At 39.8% G+C, this 14,153-nt stretch overlaps 1 pseudogene; it reads right to left on the minus strand.

Moving 5' to 3' along the window:
• Positions 1-11,392: 11,392 nt before the first annotated feature.
• Positions 11,393-14,153, minus strand: part of LOC100955774 — a 4,933-nt pseudogene continuing 2,172 nt past the window's right edge.

Below are 14,153 nucleotides of genomic sequence, written 5' to 3' on the forward strand. Positions count from 1 at the left end.
AAACAGAGATTAATTTGTCCCCATTTAAAAAAAAATCATTCATTAAAACATTGTTCTGTCCTTTATTACATGGGCTAGGGCTTCTAGAAATACAGTAAATAATAATCAGCATTACTGCTCTCGTATTTCACTAATCATAATGTTGGTTATCAATATGCAATACCTATTCTCTTCTAGATTAAGGAGGTTGTCTTCTGTTTTCAGGAGGCTTTTGTATTTATTTTAATAATGCATTTATTTTAATTATTTTTAATCTTTGCATTAGAATGATTATTTTTTAATCTTCGGAGGTATTGATGTGACTAATTGATGGGTGTATTTAACATGCTACTGGAATGGCATGTTATATGGAATAGTGAGATTAGTTCGTGATTTCCTTTTTTTGGTGCTCTATTTGCTGGCCTTTAATGTTAGAGTATTACTGGTTTGGGAAAATGAATTGGGAAGTGTGCCATCTTGTTCAATGCATTGGGACAGTATGAATTTCACATCTGATACACCTGACTGATAAAATTGTCTGGACGTGGTACAGCTTTTGGAGTTTCTGCTTCGTCACAAATTTCATTTTCTTCTGTAGTTATTAGTATCCAGATGAACTGAACTCCTTTCTCCTGTCATTTTTGAAAGTTGATTTGCTTTTCAGAAATCATCCATTTCATCCTTATTTTCAGAATTTTTAGCTTAGAGCTGTGCGCTTAATTTCTTATACCATTATAAAGGACCTGATTGTTCCGAATGAAGCTTGATTCTCACTTTTAATGTTCTGTAAGAGCTTTGTCCACTTTATGGGTATTTTCAAAGCTGTGAGCTCTCGGATTTATTTGTCAAATCTATTTTTATTTTCTAGCAAGTTCTGATTTTCTGTTATTAATTTCTCCTCAGCTCTTAGGCTTCTCCTTTTTTATCATTTTAAAATTTATTTTCATTTTTTTCTTTTTAGCTTTTGACAATAAATAGGATTTCACTTGTGTTCGTTACTTAATTAGCTTTTGTTCATTTTAAGTCAAAGTTCTAAGCATGCCTTTCACGGAGAAAGTATGCATTGTGCCCATTAGGTGCAAATTTACCCATCCGCTCCCCCCACCTACTTAAATTCCATTGAGTTTTACTTCTATATGTAAAATGTTGATGGAATAGTTTCCATGTAGTATTAAGTGGATGTGGTGTTTGTTTTTCAATTCTTGGAAACTTCACTTAGAAGAATGGTCTCCAGTTCCATTCCAGTTGTTACCAAAGATACTAGATCAGTATTTTTTTTTTTTTTAATGGCTAAGTAGTACTCAATGGCATACATACACCACCTATATCTGTAGGTGGTGCATATACACCTTGGATATATATCCATTGGTTGATCCATTTTATCAATCTACTCATGGATGTGTATTGGTGGGTACTTGGGTTGTTTTTACATCTTTATGATTGCAAATTGTGCTGCTCTAGACATTTTGCGTGCAAGTGTCTTTTTTATAAAATGTCTTTTTATTCCTTTGGCTAAATACCTACTAGCGGGGTTACTGTCTAAAATGGTTGATGTATTTTTAGTACTTTGAGGTCTCTCCATAATACTTTTCATAGAGGGAACACTAGTTTGCTGTCTCAACAACAGTGTATAAGTGTTCCTTTTTCTCTGCATCCATGCCAGCATCTGTTGTTTTGGGACTTTTTGATATGAGCCATTCTCACACACACACACACACACAAGCCATTCTCACTGGAGTTAGGTGACATCTCCGAGTGGCTTTGATTTGCATTTCTCTGATGATTAGAGACATTGAATATTTTTCCATGTGTTTGTTGGCCATGAGACTGTCTTCATGTGAAAAATTTCCATTCATATCCTTTGCTCACTTTTTGATAGGGTTGTTTGATTTTTTCTTGCTGACTTGCTTGAGTTCGCTGTAGATTCTGGTTACCAGCCCGGTATTGGATATATAGCAGGCAAATATTTTCTCTCCGTCTTCAGAATATTCGCTCTACTGATTGTGTCCTTGGCTGTACAGAAACTTTTAAAGTCACTCAGGTCTCATTTTCTTGTTTTTGTTGCTATGATTGCCTTTGGGGTCTTCTTCCTAAATTCTTTGCATAGGCTGACATGTGTAAGATTTTTTCTCAACATTTTCTTCTAGAAGTCTTATAGTTTCATGTCTAAGGTTCAATTCTGTTATCTATTGTGAATTAATTTTTGTGAGAGGTGCAGATCCTGTTTCAGTCTTTCACATGTGGCTATCTAATTTTCTTTGCATCATTTGTTGACTAGGGATTCTTCTCCCCAGTGTACAGTTTTGTCTACTTTGTCAGAGATCAGGTGGGAATATGAGGATGGTTTCAACTCTGCGTTCTCTGTTCTGATCCATAGGTCTATTTCTGTTTTTGTGTCTGTACAGTAGCCTTGTAGTATAGCTTGAAGTCTGGTAGACTGATTCCTCCTGATTTCTTCTTATTACATAAGGTGCATTGGCTATTCGGGGTCTTTTCTGGTTCTACATGAAGTGTGGAACTATTTTTTCTAGATCTGCAAAAAATGGTGTCGGTATTTTAGTGGGGATTGCATTGAATCTGTTAATCACTTTGGGTAGTATGGCCATTTTGACCGTATTGATTTTGTTGATCCATGAGTGTGGTGTGTTTTCCATCTGTTTATATCCTCTGTTTCCTTCCTCATTGTTTCATAGTTCTCATTGTTTCATAGTTCTCCCTATAGAGGTCTTTCACCTTCTTAGTTAAATATATTCCCAGGTATTTTATTTTCTTTGTTGCTACTATGAAAGGTATGAACCTTTGATTTGAACTCTCCACTGGACAATTGGTGCTGTATATGAAAGCTACTGATTTGTGTACCTTGATTTTGATACCTGAGACTTTGCTGAATTTATTTATCAATTCTAGGAGTCTCTTCATTGAATCTTTGGGTATAAGATCATATTGTTAGCAAAAAGTGATAGTTTTACCTTTCTTTCTTTTTTTTTTTTAATAGACAGAGTCTCACTTCATTGCCCTCAGTAGAGTGCTGTGGTGTCACAGCTCACAGCAACCTCCAACTCCTGGGCTTAGGTGATTCTCTTGCCTCAGCCTCCTGAGTAGCTGGGACTACAGGCACCTGCCACAATGCCCAGCTATTTTTGTTGTTGTTGTTGCAGTTTGGCTGGGGCTGGGTTTGAACCTGCCACCCTCGGTATATGGGGCTGGCGCTCTACTCACTGAGCCACAGATACCGCCCTAGTTTTACCTTTTCTTTCTTAATTTGGATACCCTTGGTTTCCTTCTCTTGTCCGATTATTCTGGCTAGAACTTCCAGCACTATGTTGAATAGAAGTGGTAACAGTGGGCAGCCTTGTCTAGTTTCAGTTCTAAGCGAGAATGTTCTTAATTTTTCTCCATTCAGTATGATGTTTGCTGTGGGTCTGTCATATATGGCTTTTATAATTTTGAAGTTAAGTCCCATCTATGCCTATTTTGTTAAGCATTCTTAGAAAAAGAGTGCTGAATTTTGTGAAATGCTTTTTAATACATCTATTGAGAAGATCATATGATCTTTGTTTTTGTTTTTATTTATGTGGTGAATCACATTTATAGATTTGTGTATATTGAACCAGCCTTGTATTCCTGGGATAAAACCCCCCTAGTTATTTTGTTGATGCATGGTTGAATTTTGTTTGCTAAGATTTTATTGAGTATTTTTATATTAATGTTCATTAATGATATTAGTCTGTAGTTTTCTTTTTTTGTTGTGTCCTTTCTTGGTTTTGGTATTAGGGTAATATTTGATTCATAGAAGGAGTTGGGGAGGGTTCCTTCCTTCTCATTATTTTGGAATAGATTCTGCAATGTAGGTACAAGCTCTTCTTTGAAGTTTTGGCAGAATTCTATTGTGAAACTGTCTGGTTGGAGACATTTTTTCTTGGAAGTTTTTTATTGTTGTTTCAATTTTGGTGGTTGATATTGGTCTGTTCAAGAGTTCTATTTCTGGGAGGAGAGAGGGTGATTGATGGGACCACACCTATGGTCCCTCTTACAAGGGTACGTGTGAATCTATTTCAAATTGTATATAAAACCAGCACACTTTACCCTATGACTGCATTAATGTACACAGCTATGATTTAATTAAAAAAAAAAAGAGTTCTATTTCTTCCTGTTGAGTCTAGGGAGGTAGTGTGATCCCAGAAATTTGTCCATTTTCCTCCATGTTTCCAAATTTCTGGGCATAGAGTTTTTTTGTAGTATTCAGTGATGATATTTTGTATTTCTGTGGTATCTGTTATTTCCCCTTTTTCGTTTCTGACTGAGCTTATGCGAGATCTTATTTTTCTGTTTCTGGTTGATCTGGCCAGGGGTTGATCAAATTTGTTTATCTTTCAACAAATGAAAGATAATTCATTTGATAATTTTCTAAATGTGATTTTGGTTATTTCTTTTCTTCTGCTGGGTTTGGGATTGGATTGCTCTTCCTTTTCCTGTTCCTTGAGGTGGTTCATTAGATTGTTGATTTGTGCTTTTTCTGATTTTTTGGATGTGTGTATTTAAGGCAATGAACTTCCTTTTTAGAACTGCTTTTGCAATTTCCCAAAGGTTTTGACAGCTTGTGACCTTATAGTCATTTGTTCAAGAAATTTAATTTTCTTCTTTATCTCCTCTTTGATCCAGCTATTGCTTGGCAATAAGTTGTTTAGTTTCCATGACTTTGGGTGGGGATGAGTGTTTCTATTGGAATTGATTTCTACTTTTATTCCATTGTGGTCTATAAAGATAAATAGTATAATTTCTATTTTTTAAAATTTCCTGAGGCTTGTTTTGTGACTTAGGACATGCTTAATCTTGGAAAATGATGTGTGAGCTCATGAGAAGAATGTATGTATATTCAGTAGTATTGGGGTGACTTGTTCTGTAGATGTCTGTCAAGTGTATTTGTTCTAGAGTCTCTTTAAGTCCAAAGTTTTTTAGTTTAATTTCTGCTTAGAGGATCTGTCCTGTGCTGTTAGTAGGGTGTAAAGTTCCTGGCTATTATCGTGTTATTGTTTATCAATCTGTGTGATCAAGTAAAATTTGTTTTCTAAATCTGGGAGTGTCTCTGTTGGGTGCATAATTATTTAGAATTGGTGTGTCTTCTTGTTGAATTATTCCCTTGATCAGTGTATAATGTCCATCTTTGTCTTTCTTTACTTTTGTTTTGTTAAAGTCAGTGGCATTAGCAAAGAGTGTTACCTCCTGTTTTCTTTTGGTTACCCTTGGTGTAAAATGTTGTTTTCGAACCTTTCAATCTGAGTCTTTTTTTTTTTTTTTTTTGAGACAGAGTCTCAAGTTGTTGCCCTGGATAGAGTGCTGTGGTGTCACAGCTCACAGCAACCTCAATCTCTTGGGCTTAAGAGATTCTCTTGTCTCAGCCTGCCAAGTAGCTGGGACTACAAGCCCCCGCCATACCGCCTGGCTATTTTTGTTGTTGTTGTTGTAGTTGTCATTGTTGTTTGGCTGGCCTGGGCCAGGTCTGAACCTGCCAGCTCTGGTGTATGTGGCCAGTACTCTAGCTGCTGAGCTACAGGCATCAAGCAAATGCCTGGTTATTTTTAGAGGTGAAGTCTTGCTCTGGCTTAGGCTGCTCCCTAACCTGTGAGCTCAGGCAATCCACCCGCCTTGGCCTACCAGACTGCTGGAATTACAGGTGTGAACCACCACACCTGGCCTTATGTATTCTTTTTAAAAAAATTATGGTAAAGTACATGTAACATGAAATCTACCATATTGATCATTTTTAAGGGTATAGTCAATAATAAGTATATTTTTACTGTAAATCAGAACTTTTTAATTTTGCAAAACTGAAATTCTATGCCCATTAGACAACAACTCCCCACCCTCCCCCCCCATGTACTAGTAATCACCATTTTTCTGTTTCTATGAGTTTGACACTCTAGATACCTCATATTAGTGAGGTAATACATAGTGAAATCATACAGTGAGGTAATACAAGTGAAATCATACAGTAGTTTTCTTTTTGTGACTGGCTTATTTCACTTAGCATAACATCCTCAAGTTACACTCATGTGTATAGCATGTATCAGAATTTTCTTATAAGGTTGAATAATACTTCATTTTATATACTACATTTTATTTTTATTTATCTATTCATCAATGGATATTTGAGTGCTTCAACCTTTTGGCTATTGTGAATAATGCTGCTATGAATGTGAGCGTGTAAATATCTCTTTGAGACTCTGCTTTCAATTCTTTTAAATATACTCAAAAGCGGTATTGCTGAGTCATCTCTTAATTCTATTTTTAATTTTTTGAGTAACCACTATACCGTTTTCCATAATATCGGTACCATTTTATATTTCCATGAATAGTACACAAGAATTCTAATTTCTTCACATCTTTGCCAGCACTTGCTATTTCCTGTTTTTGTTTGTTTGATATTTTGTTGGATAGCAGTCATCCTAAGGGAAGTGATATCTCATTGTGGTTTTGATTTGGATTTCCCTAATGATTAATAATGCTGACCATCTTTTCATTTGTGTATCTTCTTTGTAGAAATGTCTTGTCCATTTTTTTTCTTTACCCATTTTTAATTTTTGTTGTTATTGAGTTGTGGGGGCTCTATATATTTTCTGGATATTAACTCCTTATCACACATGATTTGGAAATATTTTCTCCTATTTTATAGGTTGCCTTTTCAATCTGTTGATTGTTGTCCCTTGAGGCATAGTTTTTAATTTTGATACACTTCATTTTATCTATTTTTCTTTTAATTGTTTGTGCTTTGAGTATCATAGTCAAGAAATCATTGCATAATCCAAGTCATAAAGCTTTCCTCTGTTTTCTTCTAAGAGTTTTATAGTTTTAGGTCATATATTTAGATCTTTGATTTATTCTGAGTTATACTCTTAATATAGTATAAGGGTCCCACATCATTCTTTTGCATGTAGATATGTGATTTTCCCCCATTCAGTTGTCTTGGCACTCTTGTTGAAAATCTTCTGATCACATGAATGAGTGTTAGAAGTTATTGTTATTTTTTTAAGAGATAGAGTCTTGTTCTGTTCTAGGCTCAAGTGCTCCTCCCCATTTAGTCTCCTGAGTAGCTAGGACCACCATGCCAGGCTAATCTTTAAACTTTTTGTGGAGACAGAGTCTCAGTATGTTTCCCAGGCTGGTTTCAAACTCCTGGACTCACGTGATCCTCCAGCCCTGGCCTCCCAAAGTCTTGGGATTACAGGCTTGAGCCACCTTGCCCATCCCTAGAAGTCCATCCCTATGTTCTCAGCTCCTGCATCTCTCTGACTCTCCATCACTCAGTCCGTTGTATTTTGCCTTGTAAATATCCATTGAGTTTGTCTACTTCTCTTTATTTCTGCCATTGCCAGCCTGGCTCATATTATCCTATCATCTAGGCTACAGAATAGGCTGAAAACTTGTCTCCTTATATGTTCTCTTTTGATAAAAAAGTACAGCTTTATTGTGAGATAATTCATACAGTATAAAACCCACCCATTTAAAGTATACGATTCAATGGTTTTAAGTACATTTACGGGTTGTGCAGCCATCACTGCCATCTAATTTTTATCATATCCCAAATCATATACTCTTGACTCACTCCAATCTGTTATCCTATTTGCAGCTCAATTGATCTTTTAAAAATACCTAATCTGATTATGTTCCCCCCCCACTTCCCTACACACAAGCCTTCAGTGTTCTGTTATTTCCTTACAATAGACTGAACAGCTTTGATGTAACCTCCATCTGCCCCCACCTACCTCTCTCCAGCTCCATTGCAAGTCACTCTCCACCTACCATGGCACCATGACGTAGCTGTCCCATGCTCTTTCCTTCTTCATGGGTCCTTACATGCTCTTCTTTTTCTCTACCACCACCTCATCTCTACCATGTGCCCAACTTTTATATATAAACTCAATTTCTCAAGAAAAATGAACTCCCCTGCCCCTACCATACACCTAACAGGTCCATCTGTTAGCCTCAGATACCTTCTCTCAAATATAAGCTCCCTAGGACCAGGTGCTGGCACGCCACTGTGTTCCTAGTGCCTACCATGATCCTAGCACGACGCCTGGCACTTTGCAGACATTTCATTTATTCAACTGATGCTATTGGGTACCTACTCTTTGTCAAGTGCTAGGGAACAAGGTCATGAAAGTCTCTTCCTTCATAGAGCTTATATGGGAAAAGGGAGACAGATGATAAGGAAGTAAATCTTATGTCATCATTGGAGGAGTATCTTAGATAAGATGGTCTGCAGAGGTCCTCTGAAGAGATGGATAAATTGAGGAAAAGATCTGTGCAAACATCTGGGTGAAGAGCGTAACAGCTGGGCGTAGTGCAGCTAGTGCCAAGGTCCCAGCATTAGAATGGGCTTGGTCTGCTCAAGGAGAGCAAGAAGGCTGTGGCTAGAGTAACGGGCAGGTTGGAGCATGCCAGAAGAGACACAGAGAAAGATTATATTGGGCCCCTTACTAAGCATAGTAAGGCGTTTATATTTTACTTTCCATTGGATGGGAAGCCATTAAAAAAGTTTGTTGCATGACTTAATTCTTACTTCCATTTTTAAGGGCTCATTTTTTCTCCTCCATCCCTCCCTTCCTTCCAACAGGGTCTTGCTCTATCAGCCAGGTTAGAGTGCAGTGCTGTCATTAAGCTTACAGTGACCTCAAACTCCTAGGCTTAAGAGATCCTCCTGCCTCAGCCTCCTGAGCAGTTGGGACTACAGGTGCCTACCACAATGCCTGGCTAATTTTTCTATTTTTTTGTAGAGTGAGAGACCACGCTTACTCAGGCTGGTCTCGAACTCCTAATCCCAAGTGATCCTCCTGCCTCAGCCTCCCAGAATGCTAGGATTACATTGTAAGCTGCTGTGCCTGGGCAATTTAAAGGATCATTTTCTTTGGGGAAGGGTGTAAGTGTGGAACCATAGATACTGGTTAGGGATCCATTGCCTCAGTGTGGGGGAGAGATGATGAGGGTGTGGGCTAAGTGGTGGCACAGCAAGTGATGGGCATGGGTAAAATTATGCTTATAGGTGAAGCTGACACATCATGCCAGTGGGTTAGGTACAGAGGACACGAGAAAGAGGATTCAAAGATGGCTCTTAGTTTTTTGACTTGAGCTACTAGATGAAGTGAAAGAAGATGCCGTTTATTCAGCTGGAACACAGGGAAAGAAGATTTGTGGGGAAATTGAAACATTCCGTTTTAGACATGCCTAGTTTGAGATATTTATGAGAAAGATATACAGTGGAGATACCAAATGGGTAGATGGACATGTGAGTCTGGAATTCAGGAGCTGGAGTTGGAAATACAGATTTCGAGGTCACTGATGTACAGGGGGTTAAATCAGTGGCCTCGGGTGAGATCTGAAGGAAGAAAGGTGTTGTTACCCATGTTCTGGGAATACGCCGTCTTTTAGTGATTGAGAAGAAGAAGAAATCAGATAAATGAGCCCCAGTAAGTGCCTGGTGGTGTGGGAGTGTGGGGAGGAGGAAGCTGCGGGAAGACGCTCCTTCGGGCAGGGGAGGGGAGAGGCCGATCATAGCGTCACAGGCTGCTGAGTGGCATGTGGTGTGTATGCAGTGCCACTGAACGTGACTGATGATCGTGACTACAGCTTTAGTGGAGTGGTGGGGACAAAAAGCCTGATTCGGAGGAGGAACTGAATCAGAAGGGATGCAGACTCAAGGACTTCAGAGATAAGACGGGATACCACGTGGGGCTGAAAACCGTGGGACCTCCAGTCCTCTCCCCCACCGTAGCTCCCACATGTGGGAACTGGGCAGGAGATTGTGAAGAGCTGAGCTGAGCTGGAGTGAGCCGAGCTGCCAGGTTTTGGAGTGACCAGTTAATACAACATGCCAATATGAAAACAGTCAGGCCTTTAATCACTTCCTACACTTATTACTCTAGTATAAGCAAGAGGCCGGAGAGGAGAAGGTGCTGGCTTCTGTGTGCTTCATTTATCTCCATGGAGCAGTGTGTAGGTGGATGGCTAGGACAACTAGCCCTCAGGAAATCTCTGATGTATTGCTTCCTGCACCCCAAGTGGTCCCTTGCCTCTAGCAGGCTGTCCCTGGGAGTCATCTCATTGCCCAGGGAGCCCTGAACAAAAGGCTCCTGCTGTCTTATGAATCCGGGGCCTGGGTAGGAGGGGAGGAGTCCCATTGAGGAGTGGATAAGCATTGTATACTGAGTCACAGTGGAGAAAGTGTCTTCAAGGCCCTGAATAAGGCGGCTTGACAGAGGTGCCTGAGAGAGGCCTTGGCCAAGGTCCCCCATCCCCATAAAGAGGACTGTGAATCGAGCTGCCTGGATTAGGAATGTAGAAGTACCTAAGAGCATGGCTGGTCTGGGAAGCCATTCTGGAAGTGGGCAGACGCATCTGGAATGTGCCCGAAGCCTCTTGCTCTTGGCCTCCCTCTTCTCACCTGGAACACACTTGAACTGTCAGAGGTGGAAGGTCTCTCTTGAGACTCTAAGATGACCAGCACGAGAAGGCAAGTCGCTCTCTAAGGAGGCTGAGCAGAAAGATGGCCTCTACCAGCCCTGGATTACCTCTGGGCCTTTTTCACCTAAAAAAGTAAATCCATAACTTGTTCTGAAAATTGAGCTGCACATAACTGAACAAACTACATAAGCACAATATTTAAATAATAGAGCGGAAAATATAGCGTTTAAAATAGTTAAAATAATTCAGAGTGGTTGCATCCAGGAGAGGGGAGAGTGCGGTAGAAATTCTGTTTTCTTTTTGGTATGATTGATGCTATATTAAGTTAGCTTAATTTGATGTTCTGCACAATGTATATGTATTAGTGTAATAAAATACAAATTAAGAAAAAAGAAAAGTGTCTTCCTAAATGGACACATCGGTAGTTTCCTATTTTACCTGAAATATTCCCACGAATCAATCCAAACTCCTATGACAGATTGTTCATGATACCGCTGACCCTGGTCACCTTCCTGCCTCATCTTTTATTATTTTCCCCTCTGTTTCCTAATTCCCAGGCGCATAACCTTCTTTCAGTTTTGTGAACACGCCTTCAGTACGTTTGCACTTGAAGCTTCCTCTGGGTCAGTCAGGGTCCCAGCAGGAAGCAGATAATAGCCTTGAACTTGGTAGCTCAAGTGAACTTAATAAAGGGTGGGGTCTAGGGAACCACAGGGGTAATGTGCTACTCTGGGGTCTGCAACAGTATGTAGGCAGCTATCCTCAGGCCTGAAGGACCAAGGAGAGTGGCTCTGTGGAGAAGGTCCCCTGGTAAGAAGTTTGAGAGAACAAAGCTAGTAACCAGTGTGTATTGGGACATTAAGATCACAGTGCTCACTGTTAATTAAATTGATCCAGGCAGTTGGTATAGGAAAATATCCTATCTGTCTATTACACGTCGTGTTTGAAGGCCTGTTTATCTTTTGTGAAAGGCTCTGCTCTTCCTTGCTAAGTTGCTGGTGGTCACGTGGGTTGGGGCCTCCCAGGGAACGTGTTGAAGTCTCATGCAGTAGAGGCTTCTTGGTCTTTAAAGTCCAGGTACTGGTACAATTCAGCACTTGAGTTTAAACCAGGGCACCGTCAGTACTGACCTGGGAGGTGGCAAACTGGCCTGTGAAGAGTATCCTTGGTTCCTGGCCCTCCAGAGAGCGGACGCCCCTTCACTGGGGTGGATGAGCAGGACAGACAGGGTGACCTGGCCCTCCCAGAACAGAGTGAAGCTGACAAGGCTGATGCCGTTGGTGAAGTCGGTCACCTTTCCTGCAGCGCCTGCCTCCGGGGCTGGGGAGGACATCTGGCCCTCAGGAAATCCCTGCTGTATTGCTTTCTGTGCCCCAAGTGATCCCTCACCTCCGGCAGGACATCCAGCTGGTCCCCCCTGCAGCATGTGTGTCAAGGGTGAAGGGTGGTGGCTGTGCTGTGTGTGGCACTGGTGGTGGTGCTCATGTGGGGGAAAGGTCTGAGTAGGAGCTGCTGGTGTAGTTTCTCCACGATTTCCTGGATGCTCAGCTCAGTTTCTGCTGGTGACACTGCTAAATTCAGGGATGCTTCAGGGTGTCAGATACCATCTGTCTGTGACACAGACAGGCAGGCATCTCTTATCTGTACCCAAACTGAAATGGAAAAAAATGTGGCATATTATAGGGACATACTTGAACCTGTTCTTATTTCACTCACATTAATAATAGATTTATATCTTTATTCCTGTATAACCATTGAAACGCCCAGGCTAGGGACTGGCCATAATTAAAATGCTGAACATTTTGAGTAAAACATTTGATGCAGTGGTATCACTTTTATGTTAACCAATTGTGCCACAGGATGTTTAAACTCATTTAAAATATTAACTTAAAAATCTATGCTGAGTTTTTTTTTTAAGGAATGATTACAGCCGCAAGTTGAAAGAAGTAATTATTAAGAAATACGACAGTGGGTCTGAGACCTAATCGAATAAAAGGAAAAATCACAATAAAAAATAATGTTCAATAACGAAATGCAAATTTCATTTTTTGTAAAAATTCATGAAATTTTGAATCTGTGTCATATAAACATGGCATAAAATTCGAAAGCTACAAAAGGGAATAAAGCATAAAATAAACTTCTCTTTCCCTCCTGTCTTCTGACACATTTTCCTTCCCAGAATTAATCATCCTCATCTCCTTTATAATTATCTTTCTAGAGCCTGTGTGTATATATGTACTTGTGTGTATATATGTATGTGCACATACACACATCACATATATTCTCCCTGCTTTTACATAAAGTCTCCCTTTATCGCCCTGAATAGAATGCTATGGCATCATAGCTCACAGCAACTTCAGACTCTTGGGCTCCGTGATCCTCTTGCCTCAGCTTTCCAAGTAGCTGGGACTACAGATGCCCGTCACCATGCCCAGTATTTTTTGTTGCAGTTTGGCCAGGGTCAGGTTTGAACCCGCCACCCTCGATATGGGGTTGGCGCCCTACTCACTGAGTCACAGGCGCCACCCTCAATTTCTATTTCTATATTGTTGACAGTTTACAATTTCCACGTTCTATTTTCCAATCAGTTTTGTTTTATTTTGCTTTTTGATTATTAGTGCTATCGTTAAGTGAATTCAGTATCCAGCATCGTTCTGTTTATAAGAACTTTTACTATTTTTAGCTTGTTAGGTAAAGCTGGTCTTTTACATTTTAAAAAAAATGTGCTTCTGGGAACTATATCCCCTGAGTTTGTTGTAATAGTTAGATTTTCTTTTTTTAAAGTTAGATCTATAAATAACCTGGGATTTGTTTGATATGTGGTATGAGGTAAGAATACAAATTAACTCGTAACCTCCAGTAACGTACAATATCTAGTGAAATATTTTTCTTATTACTTCTTTAACCTTCAGAGAGATGAAACTGTCCAAGAGACAGATGAAGAATTAATATATGCTTTCCTCTGAGGACACGGAAACTTCAAAAAGAAAAACATGTGTCCCATGAATTAGAGAGTACAAAAGAGAGAATAGTTCAGATAATTAACTACAGGGGATGGGTTGGAGCAAAAGGAAATCGGGGCTAGAAGGCATCTGATAAAAGGTTGAAAGAAAGTGGCAGGAACAGGGAAACCACGCCTGGGACATAAAAGGAATTCAGTTCGCTTTTGTTTACTGAATCTGCGCCTGAATTTAAAGTTTCTGGGAAGTGTAATGAGAACCAAAGCATAAGAAATGAGATTACGAGGCTGTGTTTAGAAAGTAAGTGTGAAATGGCAATCTTTCTCCTGTCGGAGCAATTCCGGTGAAAGCCAGGTTCAAGGTGTGGCCCTCAAGGTGAGTTGTCAAAACAAATTAGACACTAAGGTCACTGGCACTTCAAAGGAAAAATCTCCAGGAAGCTTGAATTTTAAATGGGCTTGGATATAAGGTCTAAACCTTACAGGATAGTAGGCAGGTTTGGTCGGAAAATGATGAAGATGTAGCCAGTTACCTGATTATCCGGTGAATATGGGGGAAACAGTTGACTCTATGAGGTTGATCCTATCTTGTATTCATTTCATAGGTTAGGAAATTAAGCAGAAAGATGTTCACTAATTTGCTTATGGCTGCACAATTAATAGCTGCCAGAGTCAAAAATCCAGGCAGTCTGCTGCTAATCATTGTACAGCCCAATCTCCCAGTTGTGTGTGTGCATGTATATGTGTGTGTGTGTGT

This window comes from Otolemur garnettii, unplaced genomic scaffold (assembly GCF_000181295.1).
Source record: "Otolemur garnettii isolate 467f Iridium unplaced genomic scaffold, OtoGar3 scaffold00086, whole genome shotgun sequence".
Lineage (NCBI taxonomy): Eukaryota > Metazoa > Chordata > Mammalia > Primates > Galagidae > Otolemur > Otolemur garnettii.